Source organism: Carcharhinus amblyrhynchos, chromosome 6 (genome assembly GCF_965287045.1).
Source record: "Carcharhinus amblyrhynchos chromosome 6, sCarAmb.v2.hapA, whole genome shotgun sequence".
NCBI classification, from domain to species: Eukaryota; Metazoa; Chordata; class Chondrichthyes; order Carcharhiniformes; family Carcharhinidae; genus Carcharhinus; species Carcharhinus amblyrhynchos.
The window spans coordinates 22,947,870-22,968,907 of record NC_137329.1 but is presented as its reverse complement, the minus strand read 5'-3'; positions in this window follow the sequence as shown (position 1 = coordinate 22,968,907).

Here is a 21,038-nt window from a genome sequence, read left to right as displayed (position 1 = left end):
TAGTTTGCTGCCGCATTTCCTACAACAGTGAACATAATTCAAAAGTATTTAATTGGTGATAAAACACTCTGGGATGTATTGAAGTCTTGAAAGGCAGTCTAGAAACGAAAGGCTTTTTTCTATAGAAAAATGGTCTACAGCTTTAGTTGTGAGCTGTCCAACTGTAATATGTTTTGATCTGATGTTGGAGCTGTGCCTGAAATATTAAAATATTAAAACAGTTAACTTCCTTCACTAACACGGCCTAATGCCTTGTATGTGTGCCTTTTTTTTAAATCATTCATGGGATGTGACAGAGCCAACATTTATTGCCCATTCCTACCTACGCTTGCGAATGTGGCGGTGAGCTGCCTTGTTGAACTACTGCAGTGTTGTAAGGGTACCTGCAGTGCTGTTAGAGATGGAATCGCAAGATTTTGATGCAGTGACAATGAAGGAAGGGTGATATAGGACGGAAGGTAGTGGCATCATGGTATTGTCACTGGACTGGTAATCTATACCTGGGTTTGAATCTCACCACTGCAGGTGGTAAAATTTGAATTTTGAAATTTGAATTCCATAGAAAAATTCTGGGATTAAAGGATAACCTTGAAACCATGGTTGATTGTTATGAAAACCCATCAGCTGCACCTCTGCCCTGCAGGGAAAGAAATTGACTATCCTTACCTGATCCTGGCCTACATGTGATGCCACACCCGCAGCAATGTCTTTGTCTCTTAAATTTCCTCCTAAGTAGCCTGTTAAGCCACTCAGCTGTATCCAACCATTATGAAGTCTGCCAAAAGGAATGAAACTGGACAGATCACCTGGCATCGACCAAGGCACCAAAAATGATAATGGCGAATCCAGGCCTAGCAAAGCCCTTCTCACTAACATCTTGGGGTTTGTGCCAAAATTTAGGAGAGCTGTCTCACAGACAAGTTAAGCAACCTAATGAGATAGTCATACTGACTGAATCATACTTTCAGACAATGGGTGGGATTTTCCCATCCCGGGAATCGTAATGAGCGGGACAGAAAATCCGGCGGACCGTGCAAAGAGGTGTCAACCTGGTGAGGCGACAACACAGGACTACTTGCATTCCAAACAGCATAAGCAGCAAGTGATAGAGCTAAGTGACCCCACAACCAACATATCAGATCTAAGATCTGCAGTCCTTCCATATCTAGCCTTGAGTAGTGGTAGACAATTGAACAACTCACTGGAGGAGAAAGCACCACAAATATCCCCATCCTCAATATTGGAAGAGCCCAGCACATCAGTGCAAAAGATAAGGCTGAGGCATTTGCTACAATCTTCAGCAAGAACTGCAGAGTGGATGATCCATAGTTACTTGTCTTCAGCCAACTCCCTGGTTGGCTGATTAACCTACTCCTCCACCATCATATGAAGAAACAGCTGAAGGCACTAGATATCGCAAAGGCACTGGGCCCTGTCAATATTCCAGCAATAATACTGAACACTTGTGCTCCAAAACTTGTCATACCTCTAGTCAAACTGTTCCAGTACAATTACAACACTGTTGTCTACCTGAAAATGTGGGAAATTGCTTAGATATGTCCTGTACACAAAAAACAAGACAAATCCCACCCAGCCAATTATTGCCCATCAGTCTATTCTCAACCAGCTGTGAAGTGATGGAGGTTGTCTTCAACAATGTTATCAAGCAACACTTACTCAGCAATAACCAACTAATGGACTCTCAGTTTGGGTTCCACCAGGGCCACTCAACTTCTGACCTCTTTACAGCTTTAGTTCAAATATGGAGAGAAGAACTGAACACCAGAGGTAAGTTGAGAAGGTCTGCCATTTTCATCAAGGCAGCAATTGACAGCGTGAGGCATCAAGGAGACCTAGTAAAACTGGAGTCATAGGAATCAGGGGGCAAACACTCCACTCGTCTCATACCTGACACAAGATGATGATTGGAGGTCAGTCAACTCAGCTCCAGGACATCACTGCAGGAGTTCCCCAGGGTAGTGTCCTAACAATTTTCAGCTGCTTCATCAATGACCTTCTTTCCATCATAAGGTCAGAAATGAGATGCTTGCTGACAATTGCACAATGTTCAGCACCATTTAGATTCTGAAGCAGTTCACGTCAAAATGCAGCGAGACCTGGAGAATATCCAGGCTTGGGCTGGCAAGTGGCAACTAATATTTACGCCATACAAATTCCAGGCAATGACCATCTCCAACAAAGAGAATCTAATCATCACCCCTTGACATTGAATGGCATTACTATCAGTATCAACCATTGACCAGAAACTGAACTGGGCTGTCTATATAAATACTGTTGCTAACAAAGTAGGTTAGAGGCTAGGAATCCTGCAGCAAGTAACTCACCTTCTGACTCTGCAAAGCCTGTCCACAAACTACAAGGCACAAGTCAGGAATGTAATGGAATACCCTCACCTTGTCTGAATGAGTGCAGTTCCAACAATACGCAAGAAGCTTGACACCATCCAGGACAAAGCAGCCTGTATGATTGGCACTCCTTCCACAAACAACAAAGAAAAGTGATAGCACAGAAGCAGGCCTTCGGCCCTCCAGGCCTATGCCAATCATGATGCCCTAACTAAAGTAAAAATAAACCTTCTGCCCTTACTTAGTCCATATCCCTCTATGTACCCATCCAGATGCCTCTTAAAAATTGCTAATGTGCCTGCTTCCACCACCTCCCCTGGCACTGCATTCCAGGCACCCACCACTCTCTACATGAAAAACTTTCCCCACACATCTGGCTTAAACTTTCCTCCTATCACCTTGAACCTGTGCCCCCTTGTAATTGTCACTTCCGCACTAGGAAAAAGCCTCTGATTCTCCACCATGTCTATGTCTCTCATAATTTTGTAGACCTCTACGAGGCCTCCTTTCAGTCTCTGTCTTCCCAATGAAACATTCAATCCCTCCACTACCAATGCACAATAGTAACAGTGTGTACCATCTACAAGATGCACTGCAGGAACTCACCAAAATACAAAAGACAGCACCTTCCAAACTCACAAACATTACTATGTAGAAGGACAAGGGCAGCAGATACATGGGAACACCACCAACTGCAACTTCCCCTCCAGGCTACTCACCATCCTGACTTGGAAATAAATCACGATTTCTTCACAGTTGCTGGGTCAAAACCGCGGAACTCCCTCCCCAACAGCACTGTGGGTGTACCTACACTGCATGGACTGCAGCGGTTCAAGAAGGCAGCTCACCTTCACTTGGGTGGCGCAGTGTTTAACACCGCTGCCTCACAGCTCCAGGGATCTGTGTTCGATTTCTGGCCTGGATCGCTGTCCGTGTGGCATTTGCACATTCGCCCCGTGTCTGCGTGTGTTTCCTCCGAGTGCTTGGTTCCCTTCCAAAGTCCAAAGACGTGCGGGTTAGGTTGATTGGCCATGCTAAATTGCCCCTTAGTGTCCTGGCATGCTTAGGTTAGAGGCATTAGTGGGGTAAATACGTAGGGTGATGGAGATAGGGCCTGGGTGGGATTCTTGTCAGTGCTGGCTTGATGGGCCAAATGGCCTTCTTGTGCACAGCAGGGTTTCTATGATTCTCTAGGGCAGCAAGGGACGGACAATGAATGCCTAGCCTGTGAAGGCCACCTCCCTTGAATGTTTAAATCAAAAATATATATTTCCAAGTCAGAATAGCGTGTGCAGCTTGGAGAGGAAATTGCAGGCAGTGGTTTTCCCATGCTTGAGGCAGAGTTCATGTGTTGGAAGAATGGTTTCAGGAAGCTTGGTAAATCTCTGCAGTGCATCTTGTAAGTGATGCACACGGCTGTCACTGTATGATGGTGAAGGAAAGAATGAATGATTAAGGCAAATTTGGGGTGTCACTTCCAGTTTCCTGTATTTTTTTTATTAAGGTCTCTAATGCAAACCCATGTTCCTAATAGGCAGCCATTATCAGTTCTCTGACTGTGGCAAATCTGTACAGCTTCATAAAGCAACGCGGCAAATAACCCTCATTTCATGATCACACATGCAATGCCAAATTAATTTGCTCTTTCTCCTTTCCTATTAAAACTGGAAATGACTACTCCTTTTAAGGTTCATTTTCTTCTTTATCCAGGGTAGAAATGGGAATGAGAAAAAAAAAATGTTCACTGTCTTTGCAAAGTGGAAGTAAATGGCACTCATAGGAATTGCTGCCCCCATGTCAGCCCTCAAATTACAGTGTTCACACGGACAAATTGCAATCAAACCTAGTAGCTGTTAAAAATAAAATCATTAGAAATCTTGTCAAGCATTCTCCACCTAGGGGCTAAATATGCTAATGTTCAAATGAAAAGCAATCCTGTTCCACAACTATTTCTTAATACATCTTTTAGCAAATGTAGCAACTCAATTATAATATGATTTATGGCCATCGCTGGAAACAACTTGTATCACGGTTCCCATTCAAATGTCTGACTGACATGCAAACCTGTGTTAATGCACCTTAATTGAAATGTAACAATTTGATTGGATGGTCAGGGAGCACGACTTGTCCCAGGTAAAGTCATAAATTCTTGGAACCTAATTTAAATCCCAACATAACACAGTGCTCGTATGTCACAGTCGTTTCATAGAGTCACAGAACAGTTACAGCATAGAAGGAGGCCAATCAGCTAATCGAACCCCTACTGGCTCTCTGCAAGAGCGATTTAATTGTTTTACTCACCAGCCCTTTGCCCATAGCCCTGCAAATTTCCCGACTTTGGGTCACTGCCTGTGCAAAGTCTGCACTTTCTCCCTGTGTTTGCGTGGGTTTCCTCTGGGTGCTCCTGTTTCCACCCACAGTCCGAAAAGACATGCTGGCTAGGTGCACCGGCCATGCTAAATTCTCCCTCAGTGTACCCAAACAGGGCTTGGAGTGTGGCAATGAGGGGATTTTCACAGTAACTTCATTGCAGTGTTAATGTAAGCCTAATTGTGACACTAATAAACAAACTTTTAAACGTTTTACTTGTTTCCTTCAGATGTTTACCCATTTGAGAGCCACGATTGAATTTGTGTCCCTCACCCTCTCAGCCAGTGCATTCCAGATTTGAACCACTCCGCAAAAAAAATTTTCCTTATGTTGCCACTGATTATTTTGCCTTTCCTTTTAACTCGGTGTTCTCTGGCTCTCAACCCTCTGCCACTGGTAAGCATTCCTTCCAATCTATTCTCTCCAGGCGTATCGGGAATTCAACACCACACTGCAAGAGACTACAAAGGATTGTGAACTTAACCCAGACCATCGCGCAAACCAACCTCCCCTCCATTGACACTGTCTACGCTTAGAATCATAGAATCCCTACAGTACAGAAGGAGGTCATTCGGCCCATCAAATATCTTCCAACCACAATCCCACTCAGGTCCTATTCTCATAACCCTACACATTTATCCTGTAAATCCCCCTGACACTAAGGGGCAACTTAACATGGCCAATCCACCTAACCCACGCATCTTTGGACAGCAGGAGGAAACCGGAGCACCCGAAGGAAGCCCACACAGACACAGGGAAAAAGTGCAAACTCCACACAGACAGTGGCCCGAGGCCAGAACTGAACCTGGGTTGCTGGCGTTGTGAGGCAGCTGTACAAACCGTGTGGCAATCTACCACTGCCTCAGAAAAGCAGCCAGCATAATCAAGGACTCCACACACCCCGGACATACTCTCTTCCACCTTCTTCCATCAGGAAAAAGATACAAAAGTCTGAGGTTATGTACCAACTGACTCAAGAACAGCTTCTCCTCTGCTGCCAACAGACTTTTGAATGGTCCGACCACATATTAAGCTGATCTTTCTCTGCACCCCACCTGTGACTACATTCTACACCCTCTCCTTTCCTTCTTCCCTATGTACTCAACGAGCCACTGTTCCACCCAAGTGATGGTGAGCTACTTTCTTGAATCGCTGCAGTCCATGTGGTATAAGTACACCCACAGTGCTTTGTCTACGTAGCATGCAAGAAACAATACTTTTTACAGTATCCCAATGCATGTGGCAATAGTAAATCAAATCAAACCAATTCACCTTTATCAAATCTCCCCTCTTTTTCTTCCCTAAGAAGAACAATCCTGCCTCCTCCAGTCTCTCCATGTAACTGAAGATCGTAGCTGTGAAAAGAGCACAGACATTCTTTTGACGTCTGATAGTGGAGACAGACAACTTATTAAAAGCTCATTGTTCCAGCACAGAACTTGTGCATCTTTGCAGCATAACCAAGTTCTTATCGCTGAGGCTGGAAGCTGAAGTTGCTCCTTCACTATTCGATTTGTGCTGCTTGAGCTGAAACTTAAAGCAGTGGAATGTGGTGGTGTCATGTTAGTCTGAGGTTTGACAAATAGAGGAAAAACACCTCTGTGGTGAGGTCTTAAATTGGCCGTCTTGAGGAGAGGCAGATTTGCAACAGAAATTATTGGAAACTTCCTTGATTGAGTACGACGGCACGGTGGTTAGCACTGCTGCCTCAGGGACGCAGGTTCGATTCTGGTCTCATGTTACTGCCTGTGTGGAGTTTGCACGTTCTCCCCATGTTTCTGTGGGTTTCCTCCAGGTGCTCCAGTTTCCTCCCACAGTCCAAAGATGTGCGGGTTAGGTGTATTGGCCATGATAAGTTGTCCGAAAACTGAGCTAATGGTCCAGCGACTGCAGTTTAAATCCCACCGCAGCTGGGGAATTTAAATTCCATTTACTATCAGTGCTGATGACCGCCTGACCAACGGCAATGCGGTTGACTCTTTAACCACCCTCTGAATGGTCTTAAAAGCCACTCAGCTGTATCAATAACACTATCCAATGTTCTTTCTAACAGCACTATGGCTGTACCTGCATCATTCAGACGGCAGCAGTTTAAGGAAGTGGCCTCCTTCCCAAGTGCAATGAAGGTTGAACAATGAATGCTGATGTTTGACAAATAGAAGAAAAACACCTCTGTGATAAGGTCATAAATTGGCCATCTTGAGGGGAGGCAGGTTTGCAACAGAAATTACTGGAAACTTCCTTGATTGAGCACTATGGCACGATGGTTAGCACTACTGCCTCAGGGATGCAGGTTCGATTCCGGCCTCAGGTTACTGTCTGTGTGGAGTTTGCACGTTCTCCCCATGTCTGTGTGGGTTTCGTCCAGGTGCTCCGGTTTCCTCCCACAGTCCAAAGATGTGCGAGTTAGGTGGATTGGCCATGGTAAGTTGTCCATTAGTGTTAAGGGATCATCAGGGTAAATGTGTGGGGTTACAGGGATAGGGCCTGAGTGGGATTGTTGTTGGTGCAGACTCAATGGGCCAAACGGCCTTTCTCTGCACTGTAGATTCTATGATTCTATAATTTTACGATTCAGCAGGGTCAGTTAAAGTGGGGTAACCCTGGAAAGGAAAATAGAAAGTGGAGGAAATTATTCCGGCAGCATCAGTGACGAGAGAGACAGAGATGAGTCTGTGACATTTCATCAGCATTTAGCTCCTGTACTCTTGGAGTTTGACTCGTTGCTGCTGGGAATGCACAACTTGAAGAAGTTTCAGTCTGCTCTCTGGGGGTGGGATGTCTTTGTCTCTGTCCCCTTGTCCATTTTCTTTGCTTTCCATTTCCCATCTAATGGTCATCAACCTGAAATCTGCTCTCTCTCTTTTTCCCAGAGATGCTGCCAGACCACATTTTCTGTTTTTAATTTCAGATTTCCGGAATCATTGTAGGTTTTACTCTGTTATTGAATGTGGCCGGTTCTTGCGTGCGTGCACACATCCATTGGGCACTCTAACGTGGCTGTGCAGCCCAGTTTTGTTGTCTTTTATTATTTCATGAGTCATGGGCAATGCTGGCCACACTGACATTTATTGTTCATCTCTAATGACCCTTGACCTGACAGACTTACTCGGTCATTTCAGAGGGCAGTGAAGAGTCAACAGCATTGCTGTGGGTGTGGAGTCACTTGCAGGCCAGGCCAGGTAAGGACAGCAGATTTCCCTCCCTGAGCGGTGTTACGGATGTTTCTATGCGGCAATTGAAAATGGATTCATGGTCACCATTATTCCAGATTTATTAATTGAATTTAAATTCCAATAGCTGCTTTGGTGGACTTTGAACCCATGTCGTCAGAGTTTGAGGCTGGATCTCTAGATGACTGGTCGAGTGACATTACCACTATGCCATCATAGGATCATAGAAAAACCCCTACAGTGCAGAAGGAGACAATTTGGCCCATCAAGCCTGCACTGACGACAATTCCACTCAGGCCCTATCCCTGTAACCTCACATATTTACCCTGCTGATCCCCTGACACCAATGGACGACTTACCATGGCCAATCCACCTAACCCGCACATCTTTAGACTGTGGGAAGAAACAGAAGCACCCGGAGGAAACCCACGCAGACACGGGGAGAATGTGCAAGCTCCACACAGACAGTGACCCAAGCCGGGAATCGAACCCGGGTCTCTGGTGCTGTGAAGCAACAGTGCTAACCACTGTGCTTCTGTGCTGCCCATATCATCATTTCTTTCCACACTGAAGACAAGAATGAATTGCCTGCTTTTGTTCAGACCGCCTTGTCTTTCCAGCTTGTTATTTGCCCTTAGCTGCCTTTGCTTTGTACTGGGAGAGTGACCAGTTAAGCATTTGGAGTGCATAGAATCCTTTCAGTGAAGAAAAAGGCCATTTGGCCCATCCAACCTGTACCAACAAGAATCCCACCCAGGCCCTAGCCCTGTCACCCTAGTTATTTACCCTGAGACAAAAGGGCATTTAGGTATGGCCAATCAACCTAACCTGCACATTTTTGGAGTGTGGGGGAAAACCAGAGTAGCCAGAGGAAATCCATGCAGAAACAGGGAAAATATGCAAACTCCACACAGACAATGACCTCAGACCAGAATCGAACTCTGGTCCCTGGCGATGTGTGGCAGCCATGCTAACCAGGGTGCCTTGATTGATGTTTGTACTCCTTTAATCAGACTGTCTGGCGGAAGTGCAAGATCCCATGGTACTAGTTTGAAGAAGAGCCGGAACTTTTCTTCCAATGTTCTGTTTACTTCTCAAACATGACATTACTGAGCATCAGATTATCAGATCATGAACGCATTGCTGTTTGTGGGAGCCTGCTGTTCCCCAGTTGGTTACAACATTTCCTACATTACAACAATGACTGCACTTCAAGAGTCCAGGAGGTTGTTGAAGGTGCTATATAAATGCAAGACTGCCTTTTTAAACACCCCTAGAAAGCATGGACTGTTACAACACAGAAGAAGGGTTTTGAGGACATTTTTGTCCTATTTATTGACACAGGAGTTATGTTGCGTGGGTAAATAATTCCAGCGAAACAGAAAACAGATGACCATCATACACTCAGATTCCACATACACGCACCCTTGCTGCTGACAGTCACTGCAAGAGCCTCTTGCAAACGGGGAAGGGAATTACAATCTGTCGGTCACCTTGGAACAAACTTTGCAAGATGCTTTTAATCCTCAGCATTCATGGTGCTTGGAACGGCTTTGCTAGCCTCTTTAACCTCTTCTTGTTGCTGCAGATATTACCTTTGGTGAAGATTGCAGACACCGCGCCTGGCATTGTGTGATTATCATTATCAGATAGCGGATAGGAGCTGTAGCTACCTAACTATAATCCCAGTCTGAATTGGAAAGGAATTAGTGTGCTCCGAGTGTATTTATCAACAGGTCAAGTGCAAAAGAAGCACAATTCCAGTATAGATAGGCAATCATTGGACTAAAATATCCTGACTTCAATGCAATGACAGTCCTTTTTCTCATCTTTGCTAGATTGAAATGAAACATATTGCAAATGTTTTGATTCACTCTATTGATTGGTAATAAGATTCAGAGTGTTCAGGTGACAGAGGGACCTTTAGATGACTCTTCCTGTAAGATTGCATTCTGAGAATTCTAAATGAGTCCTGTGCAATAACAATTGCTTCTGGAGGCTACACTTATGATTGACAGATAAATATATAAATCCCACATTCCCAATATTGAGCTTATATTAAGAGTGGGTCATAGTTAGGATACACTAGAACACTAAATCTTGGACTAGCTGTTAACGGCTGTAGTACTTTTGCCTCCCTCTGCATCAGAAAGTCATACACTCAAATTCCACTATAGACACTGCAGCAAAGAAATCTAGGTTAATACCTGTAGTGCTGGGAGGGAATGTTTAAAGTTTATTAGTGTAACAAGTAGGCTTACATTAACACTGCAATGATGTCACAGTGAAAATCCCCCTAGTTGCCACACTCCGGCGCCTGTTCGGGTTCACTGAGGGAGAATTTAGCGTGGCCAATGTACCTAACCAGGACTTCTTACGGACTGTGGGAAGAAACCGGAGCACCCAAAGGAAATCCATGCAGACAGGGGGAGAAAGTGCAGACCCCACACAGACAGTGACCAAGCTGGGAGCTGAACCCGAGTCCCTGGCGCTGTGAGGCAGCAGTGTGACAAGTGGATAAGGTGGATGGGATATGTGGACAAGTGGGTGTGTGGCAGGTGGATGAGAAGATAATAGGATGAGGGGCTAAGTGGATAGTGTGGAGGATGGGCAGGCTGGTGGGTGGATAAAGGTATATGGGGGATAATAGTTGGTCAAGGTGGTAAGCAGATAAGGTGGCAAGTGGGTAGGATGACGCATGGGTGAGGTGGGTAGTTGGGTGAATAGAATCTTGGATTCATTTCAGGAGGATAATCAGGGGGCAGAGGATAGGGATAGCTAGGGGTGCCAGGGGTGAGTGATTGGGAGGTGAATGCTCTAATTACCCAGAGTTAGACTAGGATTCATTTGTCTAACATTTCCTGGGTAACTATTCAAGTCAGTCCCATGGAATTGTCTGAAGTCTCCAATTCTAGTTTAGGATTGAATACTTCCACAGGGGCTCCAGGGGATAAGGGGAGTGCCACCCCAATGCTACCTGGAAGTGATGTTTTTGGGTGAGATGTGATCGAGGTTTTTTTTCCCTCAACAGACCAACAGCACTTTCCTGAAAAAGATAAGGAGATTTTATCCTGGTGTCCTGGGCCAGCAATAGTCATTCTATCAACATATGTAACAAACAGATTTTGTTCAGCACTGCATTCCATTAGTGGGACCTTCCCACGTGTAAACTGGCACACCCTATATTACAAGTGTGGTTACACATCAGATATTTAATTGATGGTCTGTAGAGTGCTTTTGGACAGATTTAAGCTCTTGAAAAGCGCTATAACGGTACAAACTTCTTCTTTATCCTTTCTTTTCTTTCCCTAAGTTATTAAGAAAGGATGTGCCTTGATGCACTTCAAAGATGAGACATGCCCAATGTGCACTAAGACATGAGGCTTTGGCCCAGATCATCCAGTATGTGAATTGCCAGAGACCAGATGTATGACCTAAGATACACATTAGGGCCCTGCAGGAGTCCCAGCGCTCTGACCTTTGTGGAAATTGAACTTCTGACTCCCCTTATCTCCTGGAGCCCCTGTGAAAGCATCCAATCCTAAGCTAGAATTGGAGACTTCAGACTATTCTATGGGACTGATTTGAAAAGTTACCCAGGAAATGTTAGACAAATGAATCCTAGTCTAACTCTGGGTAATTAGAGCATTTACCTCCCAATCACTCACCCCTGACACCCCTAGCTAGCCCTACCCTCTGCTCCCTGACTATCTTTCCGGCATGAATCCAAGCTTGTATTCACCCACCTACCCATCTCACCCATGTGTCACCTTATCAACTTACCACCCTAACAACTTACCACCCCCCGTACACCGTTATCCACACACCAACCTGCCCACCCTCTACACAATCCCCCTCATCCACCCTGCCACACCACCCACTTGTCCACATATCCCATCCACCTTGTGTACTTGTCACACTTACCTCGCCACCCGACTCATTCATTCATTCAATTAACTTAGTCATTTGACCATTCATTCATTCACCAATTCACTAATGTTCACACTGGACCTTTAAATATGCCACATGGCAGCTGGTGCTGTGAAAAGGTTATATGTCCTGCCGCCCCCCTGATTGTACACTGCTGCAATGACATTTTTAAAAAATAATTTATGGGCTGTAGGCATCACTGGCCAGACCAGTATTTATTGCCCATCCCTAGTTGCTCTTAAGAAGGTGTTGGTGAGCTGGGTTGTGAACCTTGCAGTCCCTGAGGCATAAGTGCACCCACAGTGCTGTTAGGGAAGGATTTTGATGCTGTGATAGAGAAGGAATGGTGATATATTTCCAAGTTGGGATGATGTGGAGATGCCAGCATTGGAGTAGGGTGGGCACAGTAAGAAGTCTCACAACACCAAGTTAAAGTCCAACAGGTTTCACCTGATGAAGGAGCAGCACTCCAAAAGCTTGTGATTCCAAATAAACCTGTTGGACTTTAACCTGCTGTTGTGAGACTTCTTACCAAGTCAGGATGGTGAGTGACTTGGAAGGAACATTCCAAGTGGTGCTGTTTTTTCTCCTAGATGGTACTGGTCATGGGTTTGGAAGGTGCTGCTTAAGGAACCTTAGTGTGTTCCCGCACTGTATCTTATAGATAGTACACACATGGCTGCCACTGTTTGTCACTGATGGAAGGGCTGAATGTTTGTGGAAGGGGTAGCAGACTGCTTTGTCCTGAATGGTGTTGCGTGTTGTTGGAGCTGCACTCTTCTAGGCAAGTGTGAAATATTCTACTGCACTCCTGACTTGTGCCTTGTCAAAGGTGGACAGACTTTGGGGAGTTAAGTTAGTTGCTGCGGGATTCCTATCCTTCGACCTGTTCTGGTAGCCACAGTATTTATGAGGCTAGTCCAGTTCAGTTTCTGGTCACTGGTAATTCCCACAATATTGATAGTGGGGGATTCTATGATGGCAATGTCATTGAATATCAGGAGGTGATAGTGAGATCTTCTCCTGTTGAAGATGGTCATTGCCTGGCACTAGTGTGGTGTTAATGTTATTGTCACTTAAAGGGAGGCAGAGGGTACATAGAACATAGAACATTACAGCGCAGAACAGGCCCTTCGGCCCACGATGTTGCGCCGACCAATTAAAAAAGCAATGACCCTCTAACCTAAACCAACCCCTTTCCATCCATAAACCTATCCACGGATTTCTTAAACGCCCCCAAACTAGGTGCATCTACAACTGCAGCAGGCAGGGCATTCCAATCCCTCACCACTCTCTGGGTAAAGAACCTACCTCTGACATCCATCCTATATCTGCCACCCCTTAATTTAAAGCTATGCCCCCTCGTGCTAGCTTTCTCCATCCGAGGAAAAAGGCTATCACTGTCCACCCTATCTAAACGTCTAATCATCTTATATGTTTCAATAAGATCCCCTCTTAGCCGCCTTCTTTCTAACGAAAACAACCCCAAATCCCTCAGTCTCTCCTCATAGGACCTTCCCTCCATACCAGGCAACATCCTGGTAAACCTCCTCTGCACCCTCTCCAATGCCTCCACATCCTTCCTATAATGTGGGGACCAGAACTGCACACAATACTCCAAGTGCGGCCGCACCAGAGTTTTGTACAGTTGCAACATGACGTTGCGACTCCTAAATTCAATCCCCCTACCAATAAACGCCAAGACACCGTATGCCTTCCTAACTACCTTATCTACTTGATTCCCAACTTTCAGGGATCTATGTACACATACACCTAGATCCCTCTGTTCATCAACACTATTCAGAGTCCTACCGTTAGCCCTATACTAACGGTACGACTCTGAATAGTGTTGATGAACAGAGGGATCTAGGTGTATGTGTACATAGATCCCTGAGGGTAGTGGCTTTGTCACTAGATTAGTAATCCAGAGACCCAGAGTGATGGGGACCCATGTTCAAATCTTGCCACAGTAGATGGTAAAATGTGAAATAAATAAACGTCTGGATTTAAAAGTCTGATGATAAACATGAAACCTTTGTTGATTGTTGTTAACAATCCATCTGGTTCATTAATGTCCTTTAGGGAAAGAAATCTGCCATCATTACCCGGTCTAGCTTACACGTGACTCCAGAACCACAGCAATGTGATTGACTCTTAAATGACCCCAGGGATGGACAATAAATGCTGGCCTAGCCAGCAACAACCACTGTCCATCAATGAATGAAAAGAAATTAAAACAGCCCAAGTCTGGATATTGTACAGGTCTTACTGTATTTGGGCATGGACTGCTTCAGCATCTGAGGAGTCTTAAATGATACTAAACATCATGCAGTCATCAGCAAACATCCCACTTCTGACCTTATGATGGAAAGAAAGTCACTGATGAAGCAGCTAAAGATGGTTGGGCCTATCCTGAGGAACTCCTGCAGTGATGTCCATGAGCTTACATGATTGACCTCCAGCCACCACAACCATCTTCCTCTATGCCAGGTATGACTCCACCCAGTGGAGGGATCCCCCCTGATTTCTACTGACCGCACTTTTGCTAGGGCTCATTAATGTCATATCTGATCAAATGCTGCCTTGATGTCAAGGGCAGTCATTCTCATCTTACCTCTGGCATTCAACTCTTTTAATCATATTTGAACCAAGGCTGTAAGGAGTTTAGGAGCTGAGAGACCCTGGCGGAACCCAAACTGAGCATTCATGACCAGGTTATTGCTGAGTAAGTGCTGCAAACAAGCACAATTCTTGTCTCTATCCATGGCTTTACTGATGACCCAGATTTATTGATGATTAGGTGACAATTGCCTGGGTTGGATTTGTCCTGTTTCTTGTGTATGGAACATACCTGGGCAATTTTCCACATTGTCAGTGTTATGGAACAGATTATTATATGAAATAATCTCAAGAGATCTAATACAGAATGATGAACTCACCACCTTCCTCCCCGTCATTATTTACCCTGGTCACAAAAACAGCCTGTCCACCAGCTCTCTGTAAAGTTGAAATAAATCTAAGATCCTTCAAGTTGACTTTCTTACCATCCTGTAGTCACACATCCAACCATAGATCTGAAGAAATTTGTTCCTCTGGCACTCACTACACCCTACAGCCATCCAAAAATGCTACTTTATAAAAGAAATCTATCTCATAATTAAGTATTAATGTGACAAGTAGGCTTATGTTAACACTGCAATGAAGTTACTGTGAAAATCCCCTAGTGGCCACACTCTGGTGCCTGTTTGGGTACACTGAAGGAGAATTTAGCATGGCCGACACACCTAACCAGCACTTCTTTCAGATTGTGGGAGGAAACAGGAGCGCCCGAAGGAAACCCACGCAGACACAGGGAGAACATACAGACTCCACACAGACAGTGACCCAAGCCAGGAATTGAACCCAGACCCTACCGCTGTGAGGCAGCAGTGCTTACCACTGTGCCACCAATTAAGCAGGGATGCGTGCGCACCTACATAAGACTTCAACCAACTCTGCATCCATAGGCTTTTATAAATGGACAGAAAAATCAAAGCGGCTCTTAATATTCTCAGACATTTCCAGAGCGTCTCCCCTCACCTCCTTTATCTGATAGAAAAGAAAACAATAATTTTGTCAAACATAATTATCCCAAGGATTTAGGCTCATCCTTATCGTTCAAGTGCATATGTTACCAAAAGCAATTCCTTCTAAATGCAAATGCAAACTGCAATCACTCTCAATGTCAAAGCAGGCAAGCACCAGTATTCTTTCGCTTGCACATTAGCATCACTTCCTTCTGCATCAAGACATGCAAAACATACAAAAACAAAGGGCAGGGAAAGACCAGCCAACCTATCAAGCCTACCCTGGGCTCACAATAGTTGGAGCTAAAGTAAGAAGCATTTCTGCAGAATCTTTTGTAATCTCAGGAGCTTTATTTTTGAAGTGCAGTCATTGTTACAGTAACTTCATTGCAGTGTCAATGTAAGCCTACTTATGATTAATAAATAAACTTTAACTTTAAACTTTGTTTAACTGCAGGAATCGATTTTACATGCAGCTGGCTCTTACAAACTACAAAGTGATAACGCCCAAAGACATGCTGATTAGGTGGATTGGTCTTGCTAAATTACCCCCTGGTGTCAGGAGTCTATGGGGAAACGGCTTTGATAAAATTTTGTTTGTTGCAGCGTCAATAGGCCGAATGACCTCCTTCTGCACTGTAGAGATTCTTTGATTCTATGAATGACCAAACAATCCATTTTTTTGTGGCTCATTGAGGGATAAATATTGACCAGTATACCAGTGAGAACTCCCCTGCACTTTTTCAAAATATGATATTTCGAGTGTAAAAGGCAGACGGGGCTTAACATCTTATCTGGAAAAAAACAGCACTTCCAAAAATGCAGCAATCCCTCAGTACTGGATTGGAATGTCGATCTATATTTTGTTGTTCTATCAAATTGGGGCTTCAGCCAACCACCTTTCAAGTGGAAGTAAGAAGTCTTACAACACCAGGTTAAAGTCCAACATGGTGTTAGTATTCTGGACTTTGACTCTGAAATCTGAGTTTGAATCTCTGTAGAACCATACTCTTGTTTTCCCACCTCTAATATAAATTGGGTTAGATGAGTGAGTCAATGACACCTAGAGTTGGGTTCTTTGCCTCTGATCACTTCGTATTTGGGGCAGCACGGTGGCACAGTGGTTAGCACTGCTGCCTCACAATGCCAGAGACCTGGTTTCGATTCTCGGCTTGGGGAGTTTGCACATTTTCCTCGTGTGTGCATGGGTTTCCTCTGGGTGCTCCGGTTTCCTCCCACAGTCTCAAAGATATGCTGGTTAGGTACATTGACTCGAACAAGTGCCCGAGTGTAGCAACCAGGGGAATTTCACAGTAATTTCATTGCAGTGTTAATGTAAGCCTAATTGTGACCAATAAAAATAAACTATAACAGTTTTATTTGGAATCACAAGCTTTCAGAGTACTGCTCCATCATCAGATGAGTGGATGTACGTTCACTAATACGGCATATATAGGCAAAGATACAATTGCTTATATATGGTTAGAGAGGGGAAGGGCTATGCCGTGATTGCATGTGGGAAAGGAAGTATTCTGATCATGAGGCCAGCCTTGGTACAGTTGGTAACACTCTTGGAATGACAGGGAGATGCCGGCGTTGGACTGGGATGGCTAAAATCCAACAGTCCACTCAGCATCCCCAGAAACACTGAGAAAAAAAATCCCAGGCAAAGAGGGGAAGGTGCACCTAGTTATACATCTTGGACTGGAGCGTATAAACATCATGAGGGCGATTTTCAGCTCGCACTCTCCGTCTGTGAGAACGGTGAAAGATGTTCAAAACCTGGAGAGCACAAAACTCAGGAAAGTAATAGGAGGATAATAACAGAACTCAGGAGTAAACAAACAGCCCCATAGAATGGACAGACACATGACAGATGAAATTTAAAGCTGTGTCTTACAGAAGGAGGAACCAGCAGAGGCAATATAAATGGTAAACTTTTAAATGAGGTGCAGTAACACAGATACCTGGAGGACTATGTACGCAAATGGTTCAGAATTTAAGAAGGCCGTTAAAAAAAAGCAGAAGAGAACCTTGGCTTTATTCATAAAGGAATAGATCATAAAAGCAAGGAATTTGTGTTATATCTTCATAAAACATTGGTTAAATCGCAACTGTTCAATTCGACACATTGTGCTTTAGGAAGGGTGTCAAGGCCTTGGAGAGGATCCTTATAGAGACCTAAATTGATGCAGATGCATTGGAGAACTTGGGATTATTTTGATTTGATTTGATTTGATTTGTTGTTGTCACATGTATTAGCATACAGTGAAAAGTACTGTTTCTTGCACTCTATATGGACAAAACATACCGTTCATTGAGAAGGAAACGAGAGTGTGCAGAATGCAGTGTTATAGTCATAGCTAAGGCACAGAGAACGATCAATTTAGTGCGAGGTAAGTCCATTCAAAAGTCTGACGGCAGCAGGGAAGAAGCTATTCTTGAGTCAGTTTGTACGTGACCTCAAACTTTTGTAGCTTTCTCCTGATGGAAGAAGGTGGAAGAGAGTATGTCTGAGATGTGTGGGGTCCTTAATTATGGTGAGTGCTTTTCCGAGGCATTGGGAAGTGTAGACAGTGTCAACAGTGGGAGGCTAGTTTGTGTGATGGATTGGGCTACATTCATGACCTTTTGTAGTTTCTTGCGGTCTTTGACAGAGCAGGAGCCATACCGAGCTGTGGCACAACCAGAAAGAATGCTTTCTATGGTGCATCTGTAAAAGCTGTTCTCCTGAGAATGGACAAGGTGAAGAGGAAGTTTGTTAGAAATATTCAAAATCATGAACAGTTTTGCTAGAGTAAATAAGGAGGCACTCGTCTCTTGGCTGAAGGGTCAGTACCAGAGGGCACAGATTTAAAGTCAAAGGGCGAAATTTTCTGTTTTTTCTAATCAAGTGTCAACTTGGGTGGAAAAAGTGGTGTGCTGTCTGCCAGCTTCATTTCCCGCCTTGAATGTTATAGGTGGGTCCCAGGACATCACCCTAGTGGGATGGGCTCTGAATGAAATTGCATTGCCAGCAATGTTAGCCCAGCAAAAAATAAAAATTAGGAAAGGAATTCCCCTCTCAGGCATGGAGATCCTACCCCTATACACAAAGGAAACATACGTCCCCAGCAGATACGAGGAACCCCCATCCCTATGGACCAAGGAAACATCCACATGGACGTCCCCAATGGAAGGCACTTTGGCACTGCCCTTGGCACTGCCAAGGTACTGCCCAGACATGTTGCTCTCCCCCCTGGATCCTAAGTGCCCCAGTGGTTTAATTGTAAACCTGGCCAACATGGCTTCACATGGATCAGGGGAGGGAGGATCCCAATGTGGGGAGATGATACAGCAGGAAAGGCCACTAATGCCATGGTAATGTATGGTAATAGAATCCCCATCCTTCCTAGCTTTAAAATTAAATGGACAGGCTTCCTCCCGAGACCCCACCCACTCAACCCAGGCACAATTTCCTGGTTGGCAGGTAGGGATTCAGGCAGAATACACTCCTTTCATCTATTGAAGCCCTTAAGTAGGCACTTAAGGGTCTTTTTCTACCCAGCCTCAATTTTTAACCTGGCATGAGTTGGTGCAAGTAGTTTGGGAAACAGAGAAGTAAACCTTGCTCCAATTCAGGTGGGAAGTGGGTGGTCACCTCAATCTGAAGACCCCTGCAAATTTGGGATTCCCTCCTCTCCAGGACGTTGGAGCTTGGACCCTCCCTCACATCTCTTGGCCGACTCCCTAATCCTGTGATTGCCCAACTCCCAATCCCCCAGAGTATTACCTTCCCTCCCAACCCCTCAGACACTCATTGCACTCACCACACACATCCTGCAACCCTCAGGAAGAAGTCCAGCTCCGTCTTGAAGCAGTACAGAGAGTTAACAATGACCATACCAGCAGGCAACTCGTTCCAGTGGCTCACTACTCTCTGGGAAAAGAACTATACAAAGTACTGCACACTATACTTGATGGCTAAATTGAAACCCGTGGGATAAAACAGGCAGTAACAGCATAGGTAGAACACTGGTTATGGGATAAGAAACAGACAGTCAAAGTGAAAGGCTGTTTTCAGATTGAAGAGAGTGTACAGTGAAATATCCCATGGTTCAGTACGAGGACCACTGCTCAGTCTGATACATATTCATGACTTAGACTGGTAGGTGAAGGGCATAATTTTGAACTCTACAGGTGACACAGAGCTTGGAAGTCCAGTAAATGAATAGCAATGGACTTAATGAGGTTCAGACAGGCTGATGGAATGGGTCAGTGCATTCCTAATGAAATTCAGTCCAGAAAGGAATGATATATTTTGGTAAGAAGAACAAGGAGAAACAATCCATGTTAAATGGTGCAATTTTAAGAGCAGAGAGACCTGAGGGTGTTTGTACACAAACCTCTGAGTGTGAGGTTATCAAAGCAGTTAATAGAGTGTATAGAATCCTGAGCTTAATAAATAGAAGTATAAATTCCAAAGTGGTGCAAAACCTTTGCAAAACAATGGCTTTGTCCCAACCAGAGTATCAAATTCTGGACACCAAACCTTATCAAGTACCTGAAGGCTTTGAAGAGGCGACAGAAGAGACTTGCTATTTTCAGGGATGAGGGATTACAGTTACATGGATAGAATGGAGCAACTGCTTCACTGTATCCATGACCCAATATCCTTGACCATGCGACAAAAATATCAAACATGCCTACAGCTCTATCACCCACCCACACTCTGGCAAATCAGACCACAAGGCTGTGCTCCTGTTCCCAGCTGACAAGCAAATTCTGAAGCAGAAGAATCCATCAAAGAGAATCGTGCAATGTTGGTCTGAGGAATTGGATGATCTCCTATGGGGCTGCTTGCAGTCAGTGGACTCTGCGACTAGCCTGAATGAGTATGCCACTACAGTAACTGACTTCATTAGTAAGTGTGCAGAAGACTCTGTGCCAAAGAAGCAAATCCATGTGCTCCCCAACCAGAAACCATGGATGAGCAGGGATACCCACTGCTTGCTAAAGTCCAGGCCTGAGGCGTTCAAGTCAGACGACACTGACCTATACAAGAAAGCCAGATAAGATCTAAGGAGATCCATCAAAGATGCAAAAAGACAATACCGGACCAAGCTACAGTCCCAGGACAGCCATACCAGCACCCACCAACTATGGCAAGGTCTGCAAGATGTAACAGGCTACAAGATGAAGGAATGTAAAATCGCTGGCTCCCTCATGAGCTCAATGCATTCTACGCCCGTTTTCAGCAAGAGGTCAGCAAGAGCATGCCCTCCACCCTGGAGGCCCTGTATGAACCTGTATCTGGGGTCACCATTGCAGATGTCAGAGCAGCTTTCTTGAAGGTCAACCTGTGGAAAGCAACTGGCCCAGATGGCGTACCCGGACACGTACTAGAATCCTGCTCGGATCAGCTGGCGGAGGTATTCATAGACATCTTTAACCTCTCTTTACAACAATCTGAGGTCCCTATCTGCTTCAAGAAGATGACTATCATCCCAGTATCTAAGAAAAACCAAGCAGCGTGCCTTACTGACTATCGGCCGGTGGCTCTGATGTCCATCATTATGAAGTGCTTCGAAAGATTAGTCATGGCATGTATCAATTCCAGCCTCCCAGACTACCTGGATCCATTACAGTTTGCC